At 50.5% G+C, this 12,753-nt stretch overlaps 1 protein-coding gene across 1 annotated transcript in view; it reads left to right on the forward strand.

Annotated features, from left to right (window-relative positions):
- Positions 1–12,753, forward strand: part of ATP9A (ATPase phospholipid transporting 9A (putative)) — a 122,401-nt gene that overhangs the window by 13,159 nt on the left and 96,489 nt on the right. The gene's annotated exons all lie outside the window — the stretch shown is intronic.

A 12,753-nucleotide genomic window follows, 5' to 3' on the forward strand; every position in this document is an offset into this window, starting at 1 on the left:
TATGCCAGGATCCCAGGCTTCGGGAAGGGATAGCACCGGTACTTGTGTACCATCACAGGAGGGATGGCATTGGTACTTGTGTACCATCACAGGAGGGATAGCACCGGTACTTGTGTACCATCACAGGGGGGGTGGCACCGGTACTTGTGTACCATCACAGGGGGGGTGGCACCGGTACTTGTGTACCATCACAGGAGGGATAGCACCGGTACTTGTGTACCATCACAGGAGGGATGGCATTGGTACTTGTGTACCATCACAGGAGGGATAGCACCGGTACTTGTGTACCATCACAGGGGGGGGTGGCACCGGTACTTGTGTACCATCACAGGGGGGGTGGCACCGGTACTTGTGTACCGACATAGGGGGGGTGGCACCGGTACTTGTGTACCATCACAGAGGGGATGGCACCGGTACTTGTGTACCATCACAGGGGGGGTGGCACAGGTACTTGTGTACCGACATAGGGGGGTGGCACAGGTACTTGTGTACCATCACAGGGGGGGTGGCACCGGTACTTGTGTAGCATCACAGGGGGGGTGGCACCGGTACTTGTGTAGCATCACGGGGGGGTGGCACCGGTACTTGTGTAGCATCACGGGGGGGTGGCACCGGTACTTGTGTAGCATCACAGGGGGGTGGCACCGGTACTTGTGTACCATCACAGGGGGGATGGCACTGGTACTTGTGTACCATCACAGGAGGGATGGCACCGGTACTTATGTACCATCACAGGGGGGATGGCACCAGTACTTGTGTACCATCACAGGGGGGATGGCACCGGTACTTGTGTACCATCACAGGGGGGATGGCACCGGTACTAGTGTACCATCACAGGGGGGGCGGCACCGGTACTTGTGTACCATCACAGGGGGGGGTGGCACCGATACTTGTGTACCATCAAAGGGGGGGTGGCATCGGTACTTGTGTACCATCACAGTGGGGTGGCACCGGTACTTGTGTAGCATCACAGGGGGGGTGGCACCGGTACTTGTGTACCATCACAGGGGGGGTGGCACCGGTACTTGTGTACCATCACAGGGGGGGTGGCACCGGTACTTGTGTACCATCACAGTGGGGTGGCACCGGTACTTGTGTAGCATCACAGGGGGGGTGGCACCGGTACTTGTGTACCATCACAGGGGGGGGTGGCACCGGTACTTGTGTACCATCACAGGGGGGGGGTGGCACCGGTACTTGTGTACCATCACAGGGGGGGTGGCACCGGTACTTGTGTACCATCACAGGGGGGGTGGCACCGGTACTTGTGTACCATCACAGGGGGGGTGGCACCGGTACTTGTGTACCATCACAGGGGGGATGGCACCGGTACTTGTGTACCATCACAGGGGGGATGGCACCGGTACTTGTGTACCATCACAGGGGGGATGGCACCGGTACTTGTGTACCATCACAGGGGGGATGGCACCGGTACTTGTGTACCATCACAGGGGGGGTGGCACCGGTACTTGTGTAGCATCACAGGGGGGATGGCACCGGTACTTGTGTACCATCACAGGAGGGATGGCATTGGTACTTGTGTACCATCACAGGAGGGATGGCATTGGTACTTGTGTACCATCACAGGGGGGGTGGCACCGGTACTTGTGTACCATCACAGGGGGGGTGGCACCGGTACTTGTGTACCATCACAGGAGGGATGGCATTGGTACTTGTGTACCATCACAGGAGGGATGGCATTGGTACTTGTGTACCATCACAGGGGGGATGGCCCCCGGAACTTGTGTACTATCACAGGAGGGATGGCACCGGTACTTGTGTAGCATCACAGGGGGGATGGCACCGGTACTTGTGTAGCATCACAGGGGGGATGGCACCAGTACTTCTGTACCATCACCGCTAAAACACACTATGGATAAAAACCCAGAATAATGACTAGGAACAAGAGACTAGAAAATCCAGAATAATGGGACAGGAAAAGGCGCTGGTGACTGCATGCAATGTATCAGAGAATGTGTGCGCTTTTTTATAGACTTATTTTAAAAGATCAGATGCTTCAATGAATCATGTAATTGATAAATATATAAATAATGTTTTCAAATGCACCTCTGCACAGGAAGTTTTTGATCTAAATTGAAAAGGCTGTTGAGTTGGTTTAGTCTTGGGTGTAGCAGGCCAGGGTTTAAGTATTTATTAGGAGTAACTTGGGTTGATGTCAGTGGGGGGAATGGTATCCAATCATTGGCATCAGTGGGAGGAATATTACCCCATCACTAGTGTCAGCAGCAGGGATAGTGCCCCATCGCTGGTGTCGGCGGTGGGGATAGTGCCCCATCGCTGGTGTCGGCGGCGTGAATGGTGCCCCATCACTGGTGACAGGGAGAGGAATTGTGCCCCATCACTGGTGACAGGAGAGGAATGGTGCCTTGTCACTAGTGACAGTGGGCAGGACTGGTGATGGGGGGCAGGACTGGTGCGCCATCACTGGTGACGGCGGGCAGGACTGGTGCGCCATCACTGGTGATGGCGGGCAGGACTGGTGCCCCATCACTGGTGACAGGGAGAGGAATGGTGCCTTGTCAATAGTGACAGTGGGGAGGAATTGTGGCGGCGTGCAGGACTGGTGCTCCATCACTGGTGACGGCGGGCAGGACTGGTGCTCCATCACTGGTGACGGCGGGCAGGACTGGTGCTCCATCACTGGTGGCGGCGGGCAGGACTGGTGCTCCATCACTGGTGGCGGCGGGCAGGACTGGTGCTCCATCACTGGTGGCGGCGGGCAGGACTGGTGCTCCATCACTGGTGACGGCGGGCAGGACTGGTGCCCCATCACTGGTGACAGGGAGAGGAATGGTGCCTTGTCAATAGTGACAGTGGGGAGGAATTGTGGCGGCGGGCAGGACTGGTGCTCCATCACTGGTGGCGGCGGGCAGGACTGGTGCTCCATCACTGGTGGCGGCGGGCAGGACTGGTGCTCCATCACTGGTGACGGCGGGCAGGACTGGTGCTCCATCACTGGTGGCGGCGGGCAGGACTGGTGCTCCATCACTGGTGGCGGCGGGCAGGACTGGTGCTCCATCACTGGTGACGGCGGGCAGGACTGGTGCCCCATCACTGGTGACAGGAAGAGGAATGGTGCCTTGTCCCTAGTGACAGTGGGGAGGAATTGTGGCCCGTTACTGGTGACAGTGGGCAGGACTGGTGACGGGGGCAGAACTGGTGCCCCGTCACTGGTGACGGCGGGCAAGACTGGTGCCCCATCACTGGTGATGGCGGGCAGGACTGTTTTGTTTGTTCTTGTATAATTTTCCATCCTGTTCCTTTTGATTCATTTTGTCAGTATGGTCGCTAATGATCATCAACTTGACCCCCATTAACTTTTAGAAAATCGAATGAATGTTCTGAAATCAAAGTAGTAGGAAATTCCACTAGTGCATGGCCATCTATAATATACAATCTGATTCCAGGGCAGTGAAGCTAATGCAGCCATAAATGGATGGAAATTCGGCCTGTTTATCAGGGAACGGCTGAAATTTCAATCCATGTGGCAGGATGGTTGTACAGAAGATAATCCACCAATCAAACGCCTCGTCGGATCTTTTCACGATCAGCACCGGAGCGACTGGAGAGCGCAGAGTCATCCTGGCCTCGCCGAGAAAGAATGAAGTGCTTCATTTACAGCACAGAAAGTGTCCGAAGTTTGAAAAAAAAGTTGCTTCATTGGTTGAAGGTCCGTCAGAACCAATCCGCACCCTAACAATTGGAGGATAGCGGCTTCCACCGAAGGCTTCTCACACAACTACTTTGGATTGTGAAAGATTCATTTGAATTGTTTGCGCACAATTGGCGTGAAAACCTGTAATGTATGATGTAAGAGGCAGGGCCGCCATCAGGGGGGGTACAGGCAGTACACCTGTAAGGGGCCCGGAGGTCCCCAGTGGCCCTGGATGGCAACACCCCCCCCCCCCCTTTTTTTTTTTTTTTTTTTATAAATGTTTATTTTTATTTATATATTTTATTTTTATTTCGTTTATTAAAGGGCCCAGAGGTCCCGGATGGCAACCCCCCTTTTTTTTTTTTTTGTAATTTCTTTTTATAAAAAAAAATATATATTAAAGGGCCCAGAGGCCCCCAGGGCCCCAGATGGCAACCCCCCTTTAAAAAAAATCAATATATATTTTTGATTTCTTTTTTTCTTTTTATTAAAGGGCCCGGATGGCTACCCCCCTTTTTTTTTTTTTTTTTTTTTGTTTTTTTTTTTTTTTTTTTTTTTTTTTGAAAGGGCCCCCCCCCCCCCCCCCTGCTTCTCAATTCGCGGCAGCCCCCAGGCTTCTCAACTTCAGGCGGCGGCAGCACACCCCCGCCCCTGGTTCTCTGCTCCAGGGGGCCCATGCCTGAAGCTGTGTAAGGGGCCCCATAATTCCTAATGGCGGCCCTGGTAAGAGGAAGTGTTCTATCTCCCGGCTGAATGCAGTGACCGTTTGTTGTACCTCAATGTACTGACGAGTCTTTCTTTATTACAATTCATTTTGTATCAATTCATTTATATTACGAATTCGCCCCATAGAAGACCATTGCGAGCAATAATATTGTATTTGACCTGTAACGGGAAATAACCTCGGCTTGTATTCCAAGTATTTCTACTGACCTTGCGGGACGGGAATAACGAGTTGTTTGTTGCAGCAGTAAAGTACAGACGAGGTTTTCTCTTATGGCTTCATATTTCCAGAGTACAAAGATCAGATGATATGCAATGCCTTGGTTTTTTTTTTTTTGTTTGGTGCTGAAATAATACAAAAAAAAAATTGGTCACTACCTTGCATGCCCCTGACCCCTGACCTTACGTAAACAGTGACATTGATGTCACCCTATCCTTGTGCCGTAAAGTTACAGTGCCTTGAAAAAGTATTCATACCCCTTGAATTTTTCCTCATCTTGTCATGTTGCCACCAAAAACTTAAATGTATTTTATGTGATACACCAGTGGTTCTCAACCTTGCTAGTGCCGCGACCCCTTGATAACATTTCCCAAGTTGTGGGGACCCCAACAGTAACATTTTTGTAGCGTGGTTTTTCGGGACCCAAGGCAAGACAAGTCATTTGCGGCCCTAACCCACGGAAAGCTCTCCCTGAGTCCCTTCCAGTCGTACAGAATTAAAAAAAAAAAAGAATCTCCCAAGCTTTGAAGATCTCACGGAGCTCTGTTCAATCCATCATCCGAAAATGGAGAGTATGGCACAAGTGCAAACCTACCAAGACATGGCCGTGCACCTAAACTGACCGGGCCGGGCAAGGAGAGCATTCATCAGAGAAGCAGCCAAGTGGCCCATGGTAACTCTGGAGGAGCTGCAGAGATCCACAGCTCAGGGGGGAGAATCTGTCCACAGGACAACTATTGGTTGTGCCCTCCACAAATCTGCCCTTTATGGAAGAGTGACAAGAAGAAAGACATAAAAAGTCCCATTTGCAGTTTGTGAGAAGCCATGTGGGGGAGGGGACTTCTTCTGTGGAAGAAGGTGCTCTGGTCACATGACACCAAAATTGAACTGTTATGTGTGGGGGAAAACTAACACTGCAAGTCACCCTGGACACCCCACTGTGAAACATGGTGGTGGCAGCATCATGTTGTGGGGATGCTTTTTTCAGCGGAGACAGGGAAGCTGGTCAGAGTTGATGGGAAGATGGATGGAGACGAATACAGGGCAATCTTAGAAGAAAACATGTTAGAGTCTGCAAAAGACTTGAGACTGGGGAGAGGTTCACCTTCCAGCAGGACAACGACCCTAAACATACAGCCAGAGCTACAATGGAATGGTTTGGATCAAAGCATATTCATGTGTTAGAATGGCCCAGTCACAGTCCAGACCTTAATCCCATTGAGAATCTGACAGAGCTTGAGATATTTTACAAAGAAGAAGAATGGGCAGAAATGTCCCTCTCTAGATGTGCAAAGCTGGTAGAGACACCCCCCAAAAAGACTGAGATGTAATTGTAGAGAAAGGAGGTTCTACAAAGTATTGACTCCGGGGGGCGCCATACAAATGTACCCCCCACACTTTTTACATATTTATTTGTAAAACATTTTTAAAACCTTTTAACGTTTTCCTTCCACTTCACAATTATGTGCCACTTTGTGTTGGTCTATCACATAAAATCCCAATAAAATACATTTTTGATTGTAAAATGACAAAATGTGGACATTTTTTGGGGTATGAATATTTTTTCAAAGCACTGTAATTAAGCCCCACCTACCCTTACTATAAAATCCCTCGGCCATGCATCTGTTGGTGTGATGGGCACACTATCTGGAGAGGAAGGGCGCTCTGATTGACCACGCAGGGCAGTGGGTGGATTTGAAAGCTACTAAATAGCGACAATGGATCTGCCTGCTGCCATGCACGGTCAATAGGGCCCCATCTACCCCTACTTCAAAACCACTCAGCCATGCATCTGCTGGTGTGACGGGCACAGTAGCTGTGGAGGAAGGGATCTCGCCAGTATGGACACCCTGCTTGACAGCGCAGGGCAGTGGGTGGATTTGAAAGGTGCTACTAGACTGAATAGCGACTATGGATCTGCCCGCTGCCATGCGCTGTCAATAGAGCCCCACCTACCCCTACTACAAAACCGCTCGGCCATGCGGCTGCTTGTGTGATGGGCACAATAGCTGGGGGGGAAGGGATCTTACCAGTGTGGACACCCTGATTGTCAGCGCAGGGCAGTGGGTGGATTTGATGCTGCTAGACTGAATAGGGACTATGGATCTGCCCGATGCCATGCGCTGTCAATAGAGTCCCACCTACCAGTGGCGGTTCGTCCATAGAGGGCGCTGGAGCGCCGCCCCCTCTGGCTCTCACCGCCACTGAGTCTAATAACATAGATTCATGCATTGCACGAATCTATGTTATTATCGCCGCTGCCGCTGTTCTATTCAGATGGTCGGCGCTCATGTCCGGCCATCTGAATAACGGCAGCTGGTTGGCTGTACGGAAGTGCCTATCAGAGCCAACGTCTCTGATATTCTTTTCCGAGTACAGCCCTCGGGTCCCGGAAGCTTATACAAGGGACACACTAGGGATGCGCTCCTTGTATAAGACTGACAGGCGTCTCAGCCAATCAGGTTGGCCTATTCTGTCTAGTTTAACCTGATTGGCTGAGACGCCTGTCAGTCATCGAGGGACGTGGATGGCTGACTCCAGTAAAGGTAAGTGGCGGGGGGGGAGGTGACAATTAAAGGGCACAGTAGTGACAATTGATGGCACAGTGGCTGTGTTTGATGGCATGGCACAGTGGCTGCGTTTGATGGCATGGCACAGTGGTGACAATTGATGGCACAGTGGCTGCGTTTGATTGCATGGCACAGTGTTGACAATTGATGGAACAGTGGTTGCATTTGATGGGCACAGTGAGGCTGCAATTTTTTTTTTTCGTTTGCGCCCACCCCAAAATTTTGAGCACCAGCCGCCACTGCCACCTACCCTACTTCAAAATCGCTCGCCATGCGTCTGCTGGACACAGTAGCCGGGGAGGAAGGGATCTCACCAGTAAGGACACTCCGACCTCAGTGCCAGGCTTCAACTGATTCATGTACCTGACAGAATTGGGCGCAAGCACCAATACATTTGGTGCCGAGCCTGACCTGCGCACCGGCGCCAAATAGAGCCGAGCCGACCCGAGCTTCTTTCGAGAAGTCGTGACGCGCTATGTGCGCCGTCGTTTAGCATGCCAATTGATTGTCATGTCAATAGGAACACCCACTACCACGGGATTCCCTACCCAGTTGCCGCGGTGAATTCCACGGCTAAACCATATCTACGGGGGGAAAAAAATAAAGGTCAGTGACATTTTATATGCAGCACGGTGCTGGATGCAGTGTTAACATTTTTTATAGGGTGAACCTTCACTTTAAGACAACAACAAGTGCAAAGATTTAATAGATGGAAAGTTGAAAAAAAATCTCTGAAGGTTCTGCTTTAAGAGTGCGGAAGTTTGTCTGATCCTGGAACAAAATAGTCACAGTGCTGACAGCGAGTCGCCTCGCATGATGTGGTCTATTCAGTGACTTTCTGTTGTGTTATCCCAGCCTGGAGCTGCCAGGTCACTGTGCAAACATTCCAGAACACAAGCGCCACATGCTGCACCCGAGCAGCCGAATTAAAGTCAGGGTTGGGGGAAATGAATGAAGAATTCAGCCAGTCGGTCGGTCCATCCTAAGAGCATACAGGTGCTTTTATGGGTCTGAAGAAACATGACTTGTGCTTTCTTATTGACCGCAAAGGGCTGCATGCACGTGGGCGCCTTTACCCGTGCAGTATAAAAAGACTTATAAACAATAACTGCCGCACTAAATACAAACATAATAATATACTGTAACATGTGAATTGAAATAAAGTGACAGTAGTCGATCCATAAGATTTCCACATCCCGAGTCCCGATCATTGAAGCTGCATGGGGCGGGGTCAGAGCGTCACTGTCGCTCTGGTCCTGCCCCTTCCTGCTGGCTGTGAAATAACGGGTATCGTTCTGCACAACACGGCGCACTGCTGCCAGCCTGCCTCCCCTGTGTATCCATCACTCTCAGTGCCATCATGTCGCTCCCAATTTCGGGGCAGCGTGGGCTCAAGGACCAGCTGCTTTGGGGAAAGTGCAGGGCACCCCATGCAGCTGGGGCCCCTGGGCAGTGCCCTTTAATTAAGACCTCCCTGGCGATCGCAGGTTGCTGAAAAAGTTCCCCCGGCAGATAAAGACCCCCTTATTCTGCGCAGGCGTCAACTGAGCCTCCGAAAATAGCCGAAAATGTAGAGATCCTAGATGGCGGAGAGAAAAGAGCGGAGGGCACACCGACCTAGTGTGATACTGATAAAATGAATTTATTCAAATATTAAAATCAATAATTATACTCACAAATTGGAGTTAAAATCAGGCTTTAAAAAATAGTGCAGCAGATATCCAGCAACATCAGTGGAACACGATAATCGTTTGAACCAACAGTCAATGTTACAGCTGACGCGTTTCAGGGGCGTACCCCTTTCTTCAGAGCTTAGTGGTCTGCAGTGCTCCCTCGCCGTAGTGCTTGTGGGAATATATATATATATATATATAATATATATATACACACACACATGTGCATAGATATGCATGTGCTGATAGGTCAGGGTCGTGGCTTACTCCTCCCAAAAAGGAGGGGGGGGCACCTAGATGGCGCCTGCGCACACCAAATTGTACCGCCGAGGCGGTGGTGCTACACTACTGACATCCAGGCTCATTCCTTGCCAACCTCGTGGACATGGAGAATGTTAAAAAAAGAGCCAGGAGGCCGAGCGAGCGAAGACGTGAGGGCGACTGTCCACTTGCAGCGAGGTCCACGTCGCCCTGGACCGGCTGCAATGACTAGTTACATCAACATTGCAAAAGCACCCGCCCATCATTGCGTAGGCGCCGTCTAGAGCTGACTCTCAGCTCCATGTTACGCCTGCGCAGTACAGGGGGGTCCTTTTCTGCCGGGGGTAACTTATTCTGCAGAACACCGGCCGCTGGCCACGCGCATCGGCTCTGGAGTTGCGCGCCCCCTATCGCTCTTAAAGCGGTGACGTACACCTACAGTGATTTTGTGCATCCTTGCCAACCTTGCCGCAGTTAATGACCGCGGCTAGTCGGCAAGTGATTGTAAGTTTTTTGTTTTAAAAGAAATATGTCGCACTTGCCTCCTCTGTGCAGTTGGTTTTGCACAGAGCAGCCTGGATCCTCCTCTTCACGGGTCCCTCTTCTGTACTTCTGGTGACTGCGGGGGGGGGGGGGGTCTTCATGACACACAAAACTGCTGGGGAAAAAAGTTGGAAGTTCCAGAATGAATGGATTACTCTGGCCAAGGAAATGAATTAACGGCCAAGTACATGATGTTTTATTCGCCAAAACGCCACTGCCTGGAGAAAAGGCGTCTAGGAGAAATGGCCGAATCATCCAGGGTGCAGAAGCTGTCTGGTTATGCTGGCCCTTATTTTATGAACGGAGAATTGTGCCGTTACACATGTAGGGCCAGATTCACAAAGAGATACGACGGTGTATCTATGCGACTGATTCATAGAATCAGGTTACGCATAGATATGCCTAAGATCCGACAGGTGTAAGTGACTTACACCGTCGGATCTTAGGCTGCAATTCCAGGCCGGCCGCTAGGTGGCGCTTCCGTGTCTTTTACGTGTCGAATATGCAAATGAGCATTTACGCCGATTCTGAAACGAACGACCGCCCGGGCGCTTTTTACGTCGTTTGCGTTCGGCTTTTTCCGGCGTATAGTTACCCCTGGGTCTATGAGGCGCAGCCAATGTTAAGTATGGCCGTCGTTCCCGCGACAACATTTGAATTTTTTACGTCGTTTGCGAATACGGCTGGACGTAATTTACGTAAACGTCGAAACCAATGACGTCCTTGCGACGTCATTTGGAGCAATGCGCGCTGGGAAAATTTCCGGACGGCGCATGCGCTATTCGATCGGCGCGGGGACGCGCCTGATTTGAATAGTACACTTCGCCTAGCCGCGGAATTTGAATTCCGCCGGGGGATTTACGTTACGCCGCCGCAAGTTTTAAAGGTAAGTGCTTTGTGAATTAACCACTTGCCTCAAAAACTTGCGGCGGCGGATCTTAAATCAGATGGGTTACGCGGATCTAAAGATCCGCTAACCTATGTGAATCTGGCCCAGAGTGTTTTTTTTGTTTTTTGAATGTATGGTTAAAGTATAACTAAAGGCAAAACTTTTTTTTATTTTTATGCTTTTGATGGAGTGGAGATGGATTGAAACCCCTGTCAGGTTTTTATTTTGGTCTGTGCCCCCATTAAGGAGACCCCCCCCCCCTCTCTATTTGTCCTGTTTATCATTATCATTGAACGTAAAGGGAAGTCCAATATTTTGGGTTGTCCCCAGAAAAGTAATAGAGGGGACATCTTTCAATGGGGACACTAGTTCTGGGGACCTGGGGGTCCTCAAGAAATTCCCCTAATTTCCTGGGGATTTTATCTTACTTCCTGTTTGGCTATGAGACAGGAAGTGAAGAGATATCTCCACAATGGGACATTGCATCATATCTTCTTTTTTTTTTTTTTTTTACAAATACTGCAGCTGCTGATTTTTAAAATAAAGAAGCCCGCGATGTCGGCACCCGAACCCAATATATCGCACTGCTCTTGGGTGTTGCCGCCGCCATCTTTGGTAAGGGGATCAGGAAGTGAAGCCGCAAGGCTTGCTTGTCCACGGCAAAATAAGGACACTTGCCTGTCCAGGGCGCCCACGGTTTAGGCATGTAAAGCCGATCTATCGCTCGGCTCTTGGGTGTTACCGCCGCCATCTTCGGTTAGGGACTCGGGAAGTGAAGCCTTGCGGCTTCACTTCCTCGTTTCCTACTGCGCATGCGCGACTAGCGCTGTGCGATGCCACTGGTCCCTGCTGTCTTCTGTGGGGTGGACGGAGAAGGCGCCGGAAGTGGCGTAGATACCCGCGGCTGGCTCGGGTATCTATGCCCGGAAGTGGCAGCAAAATACCTGTTTTAGACAAGGTATCTGTTCCCTCCCCTGAAAGGTGCCAAATGTGACATCGGAGGGGGGAGGCTCCTGAAAAGCGGAAGTTCAATTTTTTGGGTGGAAATCCGCTTTAAGAAATAAAAAGCATCCTTGTGTGTTCCGTTACTTTAGGTGGTGGTGTTCCTTCTTCAATGTATCATATAAATGAACATTTCAATTGAACCCGTTTTTAAAGCGGATGTGCCACGGGAAAAATATATTAAAAGCCAGCAGCTACAAATACTGCAGCTGCTGACTTTTAATATAAGGACACTTACCTGTCCTGGAGTCCAGCGCCGATCGCAGCAGATGACGAGCCGATCGCTCGTCACCCTGCTGCTCCCCCCTCCATCCTCGGTGAGGGAACCAGGAAGTGAAGCGCTCCGGCTTCACTGCCCGGTTCCCTACGGCGCATGCGCGAGTCGCGCTGCGCCCGCCGATTGGCTCCCGCTGTGTGCTGGGAGCCGAGTGTTCCCAGCATACAACGGGGGACGGACGGGAAGGAAGGAAAAAACCCGTCCTTTGCCCGTATCGTAGGGCCGGAAGTGGGTGCAGATACCTGTCTGTATCTGCACCCCCCTCCCCCCTGAAAGGTGTCAAATGTGACACCGGAGGGGGGGAGGGTTCCGATCAGCGGGACTCCACTTTAGAGTGGAGATCCGCTTTAAGGAGGAACATGCAAAGGTTTGATCTCCGTAGGTGTGAAGCTGAGGGGGGTTATTAATATGCCGTGTTGGGGAAGGAATGTGAAATAAATGATTCCCTCCTCCCAGGGCCGGATTTGCTCTCCCTGCTGCCCCAAGGCCAGGTTCCGCAATGCACCCCCTCCCTGCCAACCGAACCACCCCCCCCCCCAAATCAACGGAGAATGGCAACTCGTTCAAATATTTTTTGTTTCTTTTTTTATCACTTTTTTTTATTTTGTAGCTTGTCGTTTACTTTTTTTATTTTTGTATAATTTTCTTATTTATTTTAATATTATTTTTCTTATTCTTCACTTTTTAATAATTTTTTTATTTTTATAATTTAATTCTTATTTTTATTTTTTTTATCAGTTTTTTTCACTTGCTATCACACAGGAGAAAGCAATTCCCTGTGTGATAGCAATTGGAGGTGACATGTTCTCTTTATTGACCCTGTCACCTCCAAAACATGAGTCCTAGCGCTGTGCTAGAACTCCTGTCCCAGCTGAGATGGGAAGAGCACAGCTCACCCCTCTCACTGTGTACATCGGCG

Source organism: Rana temporaria, chromosome 12 (genome assembly GCF_905171775.1).
Source record: "Rana temporaria chromosome 12, aRanTem1.1, whole genome shotgun sequence".
Lineage (NCBI taxonomy): Eukaryota > Metazoa > Chordata > Amphibia > Anura > Ranidae > Rana > Rana temporaria.